The sequence below is a fragment of the Labrus mixtus genome, chromosome 2, assembly GCF_963584025.1.
Source record: "Labrus mixtus chromosome 2, fLabMix1.1, whole genome shotgun sequence".
Classification (NCBI taxonomy): domain Eukaryota; kingdom Metazoa; phylum Chordata; class Actinopteri; order Labriformes; family Labridae; genus Labrus; species Labrus mixtus.
In genome coordinates this window covers 35,022,937-35,039,394 of record NC_083613.1, presented here as the reverse complement: position 1 = coordinate 35,039,394, position 16,458 = coordinate 35,022,937, and the positions used below count along the sequence as shown (strand labels likewise).

At 37.8% G+C, this 16,458-nt stretch overlaps 1 protein-coding gene across 2 annotated transcripts in view; it reads left to right on the top strand.

Moving 5' to 3' along the window:
• Positions 1-9,631: 9,631 nt before the first annotated feature.
• Positions 9,632-16,458, top strand: part of LOC132993511 (actin-binding protein WASF3-like) — a 24,821-nt gene continuing 17,994 nt past the window's right edge. For both annotated transcript variants that reach the window (XM_061063400.1, XM_061063394.1), the window contains exon 1: positions 9,632-9,761. The gene's annotated coding sequence lies outside the window, so the exon portion shown is untranslated. The remainder of the gene's footprint in view (positions 9,762-16,458) is intronic.

Genomic DNA, 16,458 nt, shown 5'->3' with positions numbered 1-16,458 from the left:
GACTGAGAACAGAGGTCCTATAGGGTGTCCAGGAAGGGGCTACCAGTAGTGGTGGATCAGCTGGTTGTGTCGACTACCAGAGGATCCGGTAGTCGGAGCTGGAGGTCTGAACGCCCCAGACTAGGCTATGGCTATGTGAACGCTCAAAAGAAGCTATAAAGTGAGATTTAACCTTTAGGATTAAACTGAGGTTAAATCATAAGACACAAGAGACGGAGGGATAGGTCAAAATAATACAGCAATAATCAAGAGTAGTCGACACTTAGGCTTAGCTGGAGAAGCGGCGAACAAACATGCCAGCGTCCTCTCCTACCAGCTGAAGTGTCTGACGTAACTAGGACAGAGATAATATACGGCTCCTTTAAGTTGATAACATATACATCTGGAGAGAATTTGTATCTGAAGGAGATTTAGGAGTCCCCTCAAGTTGAATGTTTACCTTAAGGTGTTGTGTAAGAGAATGTGTTACATGATGGTTTTTATGACCCATGACGAAAAGCAGATATTTTGGGTGCATATAGGCGATTGTCTCTGTATGTTTGGGGGAGATCATTTTTGGCTGGATCTCTCCCAGGTCGAACCATGGCGAGCCTGGAGATGCTGCTTGTTAATAAAAATGATACTCTTTGAAAGCAAGTCTGTCTCATCGGCGAATTTCTTCATCATCAAACATATCAACAACAAGGAAATCCACATCAATTTTGGCGTTACGGAACAGGATCAGTTGGGGCCTTCTGCAACGGAGAGCTTCAATGGGTGCATTCCTCCATCACCTCAGAGCGTGAGTGTCTGTTTTTACACACATTGGGGAGCTGATTCTGTCTGCAATTTGGCTCCACTGTCAAAGAACTGAAGTGCAATGTTGTGTTGATGTTGGAGTGATTCTCCGTCTAAATTGGGGTTTATTGAGTTAAAAAGTATATAAATAAAGGGGAATAAAGAAAAGAGAATAAGAGATAAATGAATAAGAGAAAAGAGTTGAAAGGTAATGTTATAGGATAAGCGCAATGAGTAATGAGACCAGTTAGCTAAATAACCATACAAGTTTAACAAGGACAGGGCCCGTATCCTCTTAACAGTAAATCATGTGTAAATTAGACACTGAAGTGAAAGTTGGCTTTAAAAAGTAGTCAAATTGAGTAAAAATAAAACAAAGGGGATCCCTGGCCAGGGTAATTGAATGAAATTATAAACGTATAATGTAGGAAATAAAAGAGAAGAAATAAAGATGAGAAGTAAAAAGATGAAAAGTGAAGAGAAGTAATAAAAATGGAATAAAGTTTTGAGAAAAGTGAAAAAATGAAAGCGCTGAATAAAGGAAAAAGTGTGCATTGAAGCATGCAGTGTGAAGTAATTTGTTAAAAGACAATTTGTTAAAAGTTTGGCCAAAGTAAAAAAAATTTGATAGAGGGAAAATTACAAATGAGTCGACTTTAAAATTTGAACTGAGGGCGGTTGCTCTTGGAATGTGTGTGCGCTCGCTGGAGCCGTGTTGAGGTGTGTGCGTTCGCTCTATACAGCCTGAAGTGTGTGTGTGTGTGTCGCTGTACAGCTTGTGTGTGTGTGCGAGGCTGAGGAATTTTTGAAGCCTTGGAGCAGGCTATGTGTGTGCATTCTTGGAATGTTTGTGTGTTGCAAGACAGCTTGTGTCTTGTGGGTTGCGCTGTGATTTAGAGTGTGTGTGTGTAAGTGATCCGGAAATGTTCTTGTTTGTGTGTGATTGCTAAATAGAATAGATGTATTATTAAATAGGCATATATAGCCGGAGATTGGTTAAAGGTGATTTTAGTAACTCATAAGAGGGGACATTTTTGCTTCATCAGTGTTAAAAAACTAGCCTTTGTTTCAGAGCACGTTTATATATTCGATTTGATAAAATATGAGCCCCTCAGAGGACGTTTGTTTAATCTGATAAATACATATGAGCCTAATAAAGGACGTTTATACATAAGTATATATAGTATCTGTTTTCTAACAGAAGTGGAGAGACCAGCGAGGATAGTCTGTACACATTCAGGTAGCAAGATTAGAGAAAAGAACAGAAAAACTCCTGATAAAGTTAAAACTGCCGGCTGATTGGAGTGTGAATTTCATTTTCTGTCTGTTTGTGTGTATGTGTGTGACCACATTAGGCTGCGAATTTTGTCTGTTCAAAAGAATGTATAGTCTTGTTTAAAATAGGTGGAGAAGTTAGGATACATTTTGTATTTGGCTGTTGATTGGGAGGATACTGTGCTGATTTTTGTGTGTGCGCCTGTCTGTGCGTTAACTGCACTAGGTTTGGAGACGATGTTAACCCTTTGACAGCCAGTTCCATACTGGACACCCTTACTAAATTTAGGAGGCGGGTCCAAGAGGCGTTGCCTCAAATAGAGAGCTAATTAGATTACTCCTCCTTCTCTCTGTGGGACAACAGATAAAAATGACAGATAATGTGTGCAAATTTCACTGAATTGTTATTGCATTGTGTATATGAATTCAGAGAGATCCTAAGACACTAAACTTTTGTTTTGTTTCTTTTTTGTCTATGCTGTGTGAGAGCTAAAGGGAAGACAGACAGATGGATTGTGTCTGAACTGGATCAGTCCAAAGGGCAGATGATGAGAAACCTGGCAGTACTTCACAAACACTGGAAGCTTGCGGATGACAGCATGTAGGGATCCTGAATCCAGCTTGATCAAGGCCAGTGCGGTTTTATCCACAAACTCTTTCAACAAACACCTGCATTTCTCTATATGTGAATACATTTCTTTATAGTCAACATTTTTGATACATGCTTAGTTTGTTTTCACATATAGGCTTACATTATTTCTTCTTATATATCACATTGCAATTATTTAGGAGGAAGTCTTGGCAACAGACTGACTAATTGAAGCATTTGGTTAATTAATGGAGTATTGTTGATTTGATTGATCATTTGTGGAGAAGTTGATTTGATTCAAATGCTGTTGAGTGCTGTGAATGCTGGTTTCATTATCTGAGTATGGTCTAGCTTGATCTGGGCTATTTTGAGATGGAACATTGACATTATTTCCATAATTTTAAGATAAAGAGGTGTGATTAGATGCATTAGGTGATAAACAAGTGCTTTTGCTTTCATAGTAAGAAGCCTTTGGTCTCCTTTGGGGTTGGCAAATTCATTCACTTTCAAGTGTGGTAACACATTACTTTCTAAATAGTTTTTAACTAGTTCAGTTTGACTTACAATACGAGGAACTAAGAGGGTCATTGTAATGTCAAAGATGGACACCAAAATTACAAAAGCAATCACTTCTGTTGATGTAGTGCAGAAGACTAATCCTCTTGTTAAAAATATTCCAAAAATATCAGAAAAATGGAACAAGCGTTGGCCTGACATTAACCAGCCTTGGCCAGTAGAAGGGACTTTGAACCCAGATGTGATTAAAACAATACAGGTGCTTGTGTCTACATATAAGGTAAATCAGAAGAAAGGCAAAAAGGGAAAGAGATAAAGGAGAAAAGTAAAAAAGAAAGAGAAAGAGAAAAGTAAGGAGAAAAGACAAACTGAACTTGGCATTCTGCAGTTGTTTGAAAATGAGGGACATAAATTGTTAGAAGCTGCAAAAGAAGAGGAAAGGGAAAGAAGTATGCAAGAAATAAAGAAAAATGATAAGGAAACAGGAAAGTTAATGGAGAAGGTTAACACACCCTTTTCACATACTGCATCAGCAAAGAAGCCCCCGCCTTATGAGAAGGAAGTGAAGTTTACTGATGTTTATCCTCAGCTCCCAGTGATTAGACAGGAGGGCAACTATCACATCACAGATGAAAGTGATAGTGAGGGAGACTCAGAGAGAGAGGGTCCTTCATATCTTCACCCGCTAGCAGCCAGTACAGGGGTGGAAGATGATGGATGCAGAATTTTAAGAGAGATTGAGAGGACTATACATAGATTCCTTGTGAACACAAGTGAATATACCAGTCCAGAAACCAAGCAATTATTGGAAAAGCAATTACAGGAACTGCAAAAAACACAGAAGAAAATACAGAAGAAGAAGTCTAAAAAATCTGACACTTTGGGGTATATATTACGTCCAAGAAAAGGAAAGAGACTCGATAAAATGTGTCCAGTAATTGTGCGTGGTCAAAATTTAGAGTATAAACCTTGGCAAAGTACAGACATGTCAAACATACTTGAAAAGTTACCCACTCTTCAGGATGGAGCACATCCTTGGATTTCAAAGTTAGAAGAGGTTTTGGTGGGAACACAGCCTGCCATGGGAGACATTAAGAGAATCTTGGCTAGTCTCATTGGGGTCCCAGCGATGGAGGAAATCCTGCAGGCGGCAGGCGGCAGGCCTTAATAGATATGTGGCGATTGAGAGATGCATTTCCAACAAACGTACACCCTGATAATATTCTCATTGAATCATTGGGTCCGCAGGAAAACCCAAGAGCTTATGTGTCAAGGGCTCATCAAGTGTGGAGAAATGTCACAGGAAATGACCCGGATTTGAATCAAATGGAGCAATCAATTTTGAGAGCTAAGATACAGAAGGGACTGCCCCTACCAGTGCGGAGCAAACTGGCAGAGGTGGTTGGCCTTGGAAGCATGGCAAAAGGTGTGTATACGGATCACATAGCACATTATGTTGTGCTATGTTAGAAAAAGGAGCATGACCAGAAGGAACAGGACCAGGATTCTCTTAGAAAACTTAACCAACTACAGCTGGTGGACAATAAGAAGGAGAAGAAACAAGCTGTGGTTATGCAGAGTCAGCCTAAACCAACTCAATTACCACCACAACCGCAGCATGACTAGATCAAGTTTCAGCTACCTCAGCTGTTATCCGTGATCCCCACTGCACCTTTTCCACAGTCAGTTTTTGACCAATCACAGATAGGAAGGTTCAGGAAGTAGAGCGATAAGTGAATGCTCAGATAATGAAATTGTTAGACCTGCTAGGTCTGATGATTCAGGAAGCACATGGTTTAGCTCATGTGCAAGGGGGGAGTTAGGAGAAAGATTATGAAAGAATATGGTTTTTGGGTACTATATTTGCTTGAGCAGATTGATAAGATAGATAGATAGATAGATAGATACTTTATTGATCCCAATGAAATTCAAAGCATCCAGTAGCAGGTTACAAAGACTTAGATTTGTTACAAATTAACCACAAAACCGACCCCCCGTCTCATACATATATATTAACTCGGAAAAAAAGATTTAAAGAATACCCCAAGATGAAACAAACTTAAACTGTGCAATTAAAAAATAGACTTATACAAGAAATGTACATAACCCATGATTATGTCATAAGCAGGTGTACTATTTGTCTAAAAAAAACAATGTTAGGATGTCAATAGGTCCTATGTGTGAGTTAGTTGTGGATTTTGTTGATATGATAAGACCAGTAAGAGGTAAAAGATATATGCTAGTTGTTGTGGACAGATTTTCAAGGTGGCTTGAAGCCTGTCCAACCAAGCGGAAAGATGTTCAGTCTGCTGCCAAGAAAGTTTTTGTGTTGTGAGGTCATAAGCAGGTGGGGACACCCAGACTGCATATCTTCAGATAATGGCAAAGAGTTTGTGAATAAAACAGTAAGGCTAATTTTGAAAAATTGGGAATTAAATAACGTCTAGGAGTTGTTTATCATCTGCAAATCCAAGGTGTTTGTGAAAAAATGTATAAATAAATAAAAATGAATGATGTGTTAAAAAAATGGTATTGTTAAAATCTGCCAACACATAGGTTTGAATTTGTGTTTCTGTTGGTGTTAATGGTGTTTTGATTAAAGCCACTTAGAGGTCAAAGTTTAAATTTAACTGGAGACGACTGTTATACTTTGATCCCTGATGTTGCTGACAATATGACTAGTGTCATAGATGCATTGAAACTTATAAGGGATTCATTTGGTCCATCAGAAGGAGCAGGATGGTCTGATAATGCTTGGATGCAATAACAATTAGGACCAGTAGGAGCTATAGTGTTTTAGATTCTGGTGGCTACTGAGTGGTAATGACCTGAGCAAAGATGAGGAGGTCATAGAGATTGGACAAGAGCTAGTAGGAGAAATATCCATTTTGAATATCTGAATTCATCATTGACTCACTATTATGTTGAACAGGAAGTGAATTGATAAAAGGGGGGAAATTGAATATGTTAATCATGTATATTAATCATGTATATGTTAATCATGTAGTGGAATAATGTGAAAGTGTGATACAAAGATGAATATTTTTGATGTTTTTGTATGTGCAAAGATACTGGTTGTTGATTTTTCTTCCCAGGACAATATTTGGGAGACCAATGTGAGGGTGGCTGATTGTCCAGAGATCCTTCCACCTTAATGGACTTGAAACAACCAAACTTAGGAAAATGGAGGATGGAAGTGGACAGCGGACCCTGAATGGAGACATCATGATGAGGGGTTTCGATTGAAAAATCATTGAACATTTTATCACAGTAGAAGCTGATGCTGCTAAAAAGCAACAGTTTGATATATATGTATGTTTTATGTATGTTTTATGTATGTTTTTATAGTATTGGATTTTCTTTATTACAATGTAACTTGTATTACTGATAAATATTATGTACGTTTTACTCCATAGTAGATATTTTTAGTAAGACATATTACTTTGGATTAGTATTGGAGTTTTTGTGTAAGGGTTAGGGTTATATATATTGGGACCTCAGGTGTTTTCTTTCTTTATCGATCCTTAGGGAAAGTGGTGTTAGGTAGGGAAAGGTCCATGTGAAGGTGCGATGGGTCGACCAGCCTGACTTTGGACAATTTTTTGATTTTATTTCTGAGGTTTTAAATGTATGCATTTATATATCATCCTATAGAGTTTTAATAACCCTTTTCTTTTTAATTGGTTTGGAGTGCTATATGTGGTTGCCTGGGGCAGAGGGACCATGAGAGAGTTTTCCTGTCTAGATTGTTTGATGGATAATAAAGAAAGATAGTTGCCTGATGGGTTTTTTGCAGCGACAACCTGAAGAAGAAGAAGAAAACTCAGTGATATATCACTATATATATACCACTCTGTGATAAGTCAAAGAGTCAAAATGATATAAATTCAATATATATATATATATTTTTTTTTTTTTCACTCAAAAACAGGGTATACTTTTATGTAAACAAGGTCTATTGGCCCTAAATTTAAAAAAGAAAAGGAAAAATGTGTGGTAATGGGTTGGACTGAAGTCAGACTAAAGGTGTAACACAGAATTGATAGAATAAATTTATGTTATATGACTCAAATTACAGTCAAACCGGACGGGTTAATTTTGACCCCAGAGGACAGCAGGTGTATAGCAATCGGGAGGACGTTACAAGGGTTAAACCATACCCTTGAATCTACGCTACTGTGATTGGCTGAATAGGAAGCAGACATCTGATTGGCTACAGACATTTCCCTGCTGAAAAAAATGCATTTGTGAATCTAACCACAGCAGGGGAGTCTCAAAAGTCCCACACACAAACACAGTGAGGTTCACAAATGACAAACAGTTTGTAAATGTGCTTTTGATGAAAACTGAAATGTTTGTATTTATATTTATATATATTTATAATATATTTGTGGATATAAAACAATAAATATTTGTGACACTCAGAAATGTTTGTGAACTTTATTTTTATCTATGTGAACTTTATTTACATTTCTATACGATTAATATTGTGTCGCTTATATATAAATCAGAAAATCCATGAGTGAATCAAACATGATTGAAGTCTGTTTGCTTCTTTATTTCTCTTTAATGATATTCTTTAACCTTCCTGCTTAATTATTTTATTTATTTATTTGTTGTTTAAACCATAAAATATCAGGACATTTCCCAGCGTTTAGATTATAATGTGATGATAAACAAAAAAAGAAAAATGCATGTGATAGAGAGTCAAGATCAGAACCATGGAGAGTCAGAACAGAAATAAAATGAGACACAAATACATATTAGAAATAATCTGAAGAAATGTATAAAAACAGAGATGATTATTTTTTCTAATGATTTGTTACTGTGGGAGGAAACTGAAGCGCTCGGAGTAAACCCACACCACCCAGGACTCCATGTGGGCTCACATGTCGACCTGTGTGGCCCTGGTGGGACCTGAAGTCCTTCCTCATGTCCAGGTTAGACCCTCTGAGCTAGGAGCCAATGAGAGGCTGATAACAGAGAATAACCTGAACATGAAGTCTGACGTCAGGCCCCAGGAGACCTGTCTCACAGCTGTCATAGCAGGAGCTGAAAGGCACGCTGCAACGCAAAATGACGGCTGTGAGAAAGGTCTGTGCACCCCCCCACCTGAGGACCAGCGATGGTAACATGTCTTTAGCCACGTTTAAAGAGGCTAGTGAAATAATTCAACTTTGACTTGAAGAATCCTTTGATGCCCCTGCTCTCTTTGGGTAAAAGGCGCAAAGTCTCAATCACAAACTCGATGACTGAGGGAGTCTGTAACAGCAGGCTCCTCCAAAGCCACCCTTCATCAAGCTTCTGGCACAGGTCTTTGTGCACCTTCTCACATATCTTCCTGATCTTCTTGTCTTGTAGATCAATTTCAATTCCACAGGCTCTTACCTCTACCAAGAGCATGTTTTTCAAAGTTTCTAAAGTGGCTTTGTAGGTGTCATGGGACTCACTAATGGGTACTTCTTTCATTACCGTGTGTACCAGCTCTGACACCATGATATCACAGGTTCATCCCACTCCTGGAGTGTGGGGTCTACTTCTTCTTCTTCATCATCTGTCTCTAATAAAATCATAACGACAGCCGACTCATCAGAAGCTGGTGCCGCCTCAAACTCAAATGTGGGGGCTTCATCTTCACTCACAGCTTCCTCTGCTTCACATTCTGGTGTCAAACTCTTCATTTCTGATTCCAGATGTGTGTGATGTCATAAGGTCAATGTGTGATGTCATAAGGTCAATGTGTGATGTCGTGAGGTCAATGTGTGATGTCGTGAGGTCAATGTGTGATGTCATAAGGTCAATGTGTGATGTCATAAGGTCAATGTGTGATGTCATAAGGTCAATGTGTGATGTCATAAGGTCAATGTGTGATGTTATAAAGTCAATGTGTAATGTCATAAGGTCAATGTGTGATGTCTTAAGGTCAATGTGTGATGTCATCAGGTCAATGTGTGATGTCATCAGGTCAATGTGTGATGTCATCAGGTGGCTATTACAGTCTGAGAGTTTGTTAAAGTGAAATGAGACATTCAAAGATGCAGCAGTGAGACCACAGGGAGACACTGAGGATGATTATCTATGGAGAGCCTGAAGGGACAAACATGAACACATTAATTTCAGACCTTAATTAACCATGATTAACTAGTGAGGCTGACAGCCCTGATTCAAAAATCAGCAGAGATCAGTGATTGATAAATATGGTGTGAGGCTTATGAGTCATATTAATCAAATGCTGTAAAACTGAGACTAAATTTGTACCTTTTGGCTTTCCATAGCAAAGGGACAGAAGTTTTTTGTCTTTATAAACAAACTGCAGCCTTTACAAAAACTGTGAAAGTACTTTATCAATCATTTGGTTGCTCTATTCTATTTTAGATTTCCTGTTACAGCGCAGATCTGTCAGTTTGATTCAGTCTTTATTGAAGCCGAGAAGCGGCCGAAAGAAGCCGAGTATTTCCGAGGCGTCAGGAGTCCTCCCCCTCCTCCCCCTCCTCCCCCTCCTCCTCCTCCTCTTCATTCCCGGTCGGAGGAGCGGAGGATGAGTCCGCTGCGCTGCGCTCTGTGACGGAGGATCAGCAGAAGAACCGGACCCGCATCAGACCGGGTGAGTAATCGATTTCCAAACGTTTCTGATCGGTGTGTGCGTGTGCACGAGTCTGTGATTGATCCGCGGGCCTCACGCGCTCTGCAACTTCACTCATTCCCACGCTGATCACAGACCTGTCACTCGTCCGCTGCCGGTGATGACGTCATCAGCGGCCAGACCGTATGGACCCTGATGGACGCAGGTCGATTAATCAGCTGATAGTGTTAATGAGAGCGCGCGCACACACACATGCAGCTCCATCACACAGAAATCACTGCATGACGTAATGCTCCCAGACTGCTCTGTGTGTGTGTGTGTGTGTGTGTGTGTGTGCGTGTCCTCTCGTTATGTGAGGGGGCGGGGCCTGTGTCAGCATCATCAGACCACCTGTGTCTCATTACATCATGTCTGTGAATCTGTTAAATCAGCAGACATCAGAACTTTGAATATCAGATTTTATTTTAATTAAGCCAATACTGAGCTGTCCTACATCTTCCATAGAGGTCTATGATAAAATGTCCCTACTGGTGTGTTGATTTGTTCCCTCAGTAAACATTTTCCTCATGAGTTCATCTTCTTAATCCCTTGTTCCAGACTAGAAAGCAGGGAAGAAGTTAGGGGCGGGGCTACCTGTGATTGGCATGTTGCTACCATAGCAACCAGAAATCATGTTCAGTGTTTGGTCATACTAAAAGAAGCTCTGAGGAGATGGCTGTCCTGGGCCCTTTCTGAATATCCACACTTCAGTAGTCAGTACTTTTCAGTAGGAGTTTCAGTAGACTGAACTCTCGTGGTCATTCAGTGGTCATTTTTTGGGTCCACCTCAGTATACTGAACATTTCAGTATGGATACTAACTTCCTGGTTGCATGCAGTATGGATCGGATGCTTGCTTTCAGGAAATGAATTGTATTTTACCCACAATGCAGTGCACAATTAAACGTAAATCGTCACGTCACGTCCGCCTCCAAATCAAAACAAACGAGCGTGGATTAATTGAATCAATTTTTAATCTAGAGTTAAAGTCCAGACTGAAATCACTACTTTAAATTAACAACAGAAAATAAAACAAATATCTACATTATTATAAAACCTTTCCCCCTCTATTTAAATAATGATTTCACTATTTAAATGTGTCTTTATTGGTTTATTTTATATTCTGTATCTTACTGTCTTTCATTTGTTCTTTATGTACTGTATGTTATTTAGTTATTTAATCTTTTACTTGAATTACATTGTGATATTGTTTTTTGTTTACCTGACTGTATATGTGCATTACTCTTCTTGAATAAACATAAAAAAAAAACTAAAAAAAAACGGGTGAATGCGGCCGGTTCGGGAAACATAAATGACGTCACTTCCTTACTGAATGAATCAGAAGAAGTAGGAACAAATATCTGCCTACTGAATAGTAGATACTAAACAGTATACAGCAGATAGTATGTACTAAACAGTATACAGCAGATAGTAGATACTAAACAGTACACAGCAGATAGTAGGTACTAAACAGTAAACAACAGATAGTAGGTACTAAACAGTATACAGCAGATAGTAGGTACTAAACAGTAAACAGCAGATAGTAGGTACTAAACAGTAAACAGCAGATAGTAGGTACTAAACAGTATACAGCAGATAGTAGGTACTAAACAGTAAACAGCAGATAGTAGGTACTAAACAGTATACAGCAGATAGTAGGTACTAAACAGTAAACAGCAGAAAGTAGATACTAAACAGTATACAGCAGATAGTAGGTACTAAACAGTATACAGCAGATAGTAGGTACTAAACAGTACACAGCAGATAGTAGATACTAAACAGTATACAGCAGATAGTAGGTACTAAACAGTATACAGTAGATACTAAACAGTATACAGCAGATAGTAGATACTAAACAGTAAACAGCAGATAGTAGATACTAAACAGTATACAGCAGATAGTATGTACTAAACAGTATACAGTAGATACTAAACAGTATACAGCAGATAGCAGATACTAAACAGTATACAGCAGATAGTAGGTACTAAACAGTAAACAGCAGATAGTAGGTACTAAACAGTATACAGCAGATAGTAGATACTAAACAGTATACAGCAGATAGTAGATACTAAACAGCAGATAGTAGATACTAAACAGTATACAGCAGATAGTAGATGCTAAACATTATACAGCAGATAGTAGGTACTAAACAGTATACAGCAGATAGTAGGTACTAAACAGTAAACAGCAGATAGTAGATACTAAACAGTATACAGCAGATAGTAGGTACTAAACATTATACAGCAGATAGTAGGTACTAAACAGTATACAGCAGATAGTAGGTACTAAACAGTAAACAGCAGATAGTAGGTACTAAACAGTAAACAGCAGATAGTAGGTACTAAACAGTATACAGCAGATAGTAGGTACTAAACAGTATACAGCAGATAGTAGGTACTAAACAGTAAACAGCAGATAGTAGGTACTAAACAGTATACAGCAGATAGTAGGTACTAAACAGTAAACAGCAGATAGTAGGTACTAAACAGTAAACAGCAGATAGTAGGTACTAAACAGTATACAGCAGATAGTAGGTACTAAACAGTAAACAGCAGATAGTAGGTACTAAACAGTGAACAGCAGATAGTAGGTACTAAACAGTATACAGCAGATAGTAGGTACTAAACAGTATACAGCAGATAGTAGGTACTAAACAGTAAACAGTAGATAGTAGGTACTAAACAGTATACAGCAGATAGTAGGTACTAAACAGTATACAGCAGATAGTAGGTACTAAACAGTATACAGCAGATAGTAGATACTAAACAGTAAACAGCAGATAGTAGGTACTAAACAGTATACAGCAGATAGTAGATACTAAACAGTAAACAGTAGATAGTAGGTACTAAACAGTATACAGCAGATAGTAGGTACTAAACAGTATACAGCAGATAGTAGATACTAAACAGTAAACAGCAGATAGTAGGTACTAAACAGTAAACAGCAGATAGTAGGTACTAAACAGTATACAGCAGATAGTAGGTACTAAACAGTAAACAGCAGATAGTAGGTACTAAACAGTATACAGCAGATAGTAGGTACTAAACAGTATACAGCAGATAGTAGATACTAAACAGTAAACAGCAGATAGTAGGTACTAAACAGTAAACAGCAGATAGTAGATACTAAACAGTAAACAGCAGATAGTAGGTACTAAACAGTATACAGCAGATAGTAGATACTAAACAGTATACAGCAGATAGTATGTACTAAACAGTATACAGCAGATAGTAGATACTAAACAGTACACAGCAGATAGTAGGTACTAAACAGTATACAGCAGATAGTAGGTACTAAACAGTAAACAGCAGATAGTAGGTACTAAACAGTAAACAGCAGATAGTAGGTACTAAACAGTAAACAGCAGATAGTAGGTACTAAACAGTATACAGCAGATAGTAGGTACTAAACAGTAAACAGCAGATAGTAGATACTAAACAGTATACAGCAGATAGTAGGTACTAAACAGTACACAGCAGATAGTAGATACTAAACAGTATACAGCAGATAGTAGGTACTAAACAGTATACAGTAGATACTAAACAGTATACAGCAGATAGTAGATACTAAACAGTAAACAGCAGATAGTAGATACTAAACAGTATACAGCAGATAGTAGGTACTAAACAGTATACAGCAGATAGTAGATACTAAACAGTATACAGCAGATAGTATGTACTAAACAGTATACAGTAGATACTAAACAGTATACAGCAGATAGCAGATACTAAACAGTATACAGCAGATAGTAGATACTAAACAGTATACAGCAGATAGTAGGTACTAAACAGTATACAACAGATAGTAGGTACTAAACAGTATACAGCAGATAGTAGGTACTAAACAGTATACAGCAGATAGTAGGTACTAAACAGTAAACAGCAGATAGTAGGTACTAAACAGTATACAGCAGATAGTAGGTACTAAACAGTATACAGCAGATAGTAGGTACTAAACAGTATACAGCAGATAGTAGATACTAAACAGTATACAGCAGATAGTAGGTACTAAACAGTATACAGCAGATAGTAGGTACTAAACAGTAAACAGCAGATAGTAGATACTAAACAGTATACAGCAGATAGTAGGTACTAAACAGTACACAGCAGATAGTAGATACTAAACAGTATACAGCAGATAGTAGGTACTAAACAGTATACAGTAGATACTAAACAGTATACAGCAGATAGTAGATACTAAACAGTAAACAGCAGATAGTAGATACTAAACAGTATACAGCAGATAGTAGGTACTAAACAGTATACAGCAGATAGTAGATACTAAACAGTATACAGCAGATAGTATGTACTAAACAGTATACAGTAGATACTAAACAGTATACAGCAGATAGCAGATACTAAACAGTATACAGCAGATAGTAGATACTAAACAGTATACAGCAGATAGTAGGTACTAAACAGTATACAGCAGATAGTAGGTACTAAACAGTATACAGCAGATAGTAGGTACTAAACAGTATACAGCAGATAGTAGGTACTAAACAGTATACAGCAGATAGTAGGTACTAAACAGTAAACAGCAGATAGTAGGTACTAAACAGTATACAGCAGATAGTAGGTACTAAACAGTATACAGCAGATAGTAGGTACTAAACAGTATACAGCAGATAGTAGATACTAAACAGTATACAGCAGATAGTAGGTACTAAACAGTACACAGCAGATAGTAGATACTAAACAGTATACAGCAGATAGTAGGTACTAAACAGTATACAGTAGATACTAAACAGTATACAGCAGATAGTAGATACTAAACAGTAAACAGCAGATAGTAGATACTAAACAGTATACAGCAGATAGTAGGTACTAAACAGTATACAGCAGATAGTAGATACTAAACAGTATACAGCAGATAGTATGTACTAAACAGTATACAGTAGATACTAAACAGTATACAGCAGATAGCAGATACTAAACAGTATACAGCAGATAGTAGGTACTAAACAGTATACAGCAGATAGTAGGTACTAAACAGTATACAGCAGATAGTAGGTACTAAACAGTATACAGCAGATAGTAGGTACTAAACAGTATACAGCAGATAGTAGGTACTAAACAGTAAACAGCAGATAGTAGGTACTAAACAGTATACAGCAGATAGTAGGTACTAAACAGTATACAGCAGATAGTAGGTACTAAACAGTATACAGCAGATAGTAGATACTAAACAGTATACAGCAGATAGTAGGTACTAAACAGTAAACAGCAGATAGTAGGTACTAAACAGTATACAGCAGATAGTAGATACTAAACAGTATACAGCAGATAGTAGATACTAAACAGCAGATAGTAGATACTAAACAGTATACAGCAGATAGTAGATACTAAACATTATACAGCAGATAGTAGGTACTAAACAGTATACAGCAGATAGTAGGTACTAAACAGTAAACAGCAGATAGTAGATACTAAACAGTATACAGCAGATAGTAGGTACTAAACATTATACAGCAGATAGTAGGTACTAAACAGTATACAGCAGATAGTAGGTACTAAACAGTAAACAGCAGATAGTAGATACTAAACAGTAAACAGCAGATAGTAGGTACTAAACAGTAAACAGCAGATAGTAGGTACTAAACAGTATACAGCAGATAGTAGGTACTAAACAGTAAACAGCAGATAGTAGGTACTAAACAGTATACAGCAGATAGTAGGTACTAAACAGTAAACAGCAGATAGTAGATACTAAACAGTATACAGCAGATAGTAGATACTAAACAGTATACAGCAGATAGTATGTACTAAACAGTATACAGCAGATAGTAGATACTAAACAGTACACAGCAGATAGTAGGTACTAAACAGTAAACAGCAGATAGTAGGTACTAAACAGTATACAGCAGATAGTAGGTACTAAACAGTATACAGCAGATAGTAGGTACTAAACAGTATACAGCAGATAGTAGGTACTAAACAGTAAACAGCAGATAGTAGATACTAAACAGTATACAGCAGATAGTAGGTACTAAACAGTACACAGCAGATAGTAGATACTAAACAGTATACAGCAGATAGTAGGTACTAAACAGTATACAGTAGATACTAAACAGTATACAGCAGATAGTAGATACTAAACAGTAAACAGCAGATAGTAGATACTAAACAGTATACAGCAGATAGTAGGTACTAAACAGTATACAGCAGATAGTAGATACTAAACAGTATACAGCAGATAGTATGTACTAAACAGTATACAGTAGATACTAAACAGTATACAGCAGATAGCAGATACTAAACAGTATACAGCAGATAGTAGGTACTAAACAGTATACAGCAGATAGTAGATACTAAACAGTAAACAGCAGATAGTAGATACTAAACAGTAAACAGCAGATAGTAGGTACTAAACAGTAAACAGCAGATAGTAGGTACTGACTACTGACAGATTGAAGAGGTACTAGGCAATTCAGATACAGCCCATGTTTCCAGTGTAAGCCATTTGTCTAAGAGGGTGGAGCTAGAGAGGAGCGAGGCTCCACCCACTTGTCCAAATATGGTCGCTTCTGGCTTCAGTACAAACAAGGTGGTGACAGTTGGCGTGTCAAACCAGAGGCATTAAAACAGTCCACAAACTCATGTACAGTCTGTGAGATCAACACTGACACCTGAGGTTACTCACATGTGGTTACTGTGACAGGTCGGTCAGCGGACACTCTG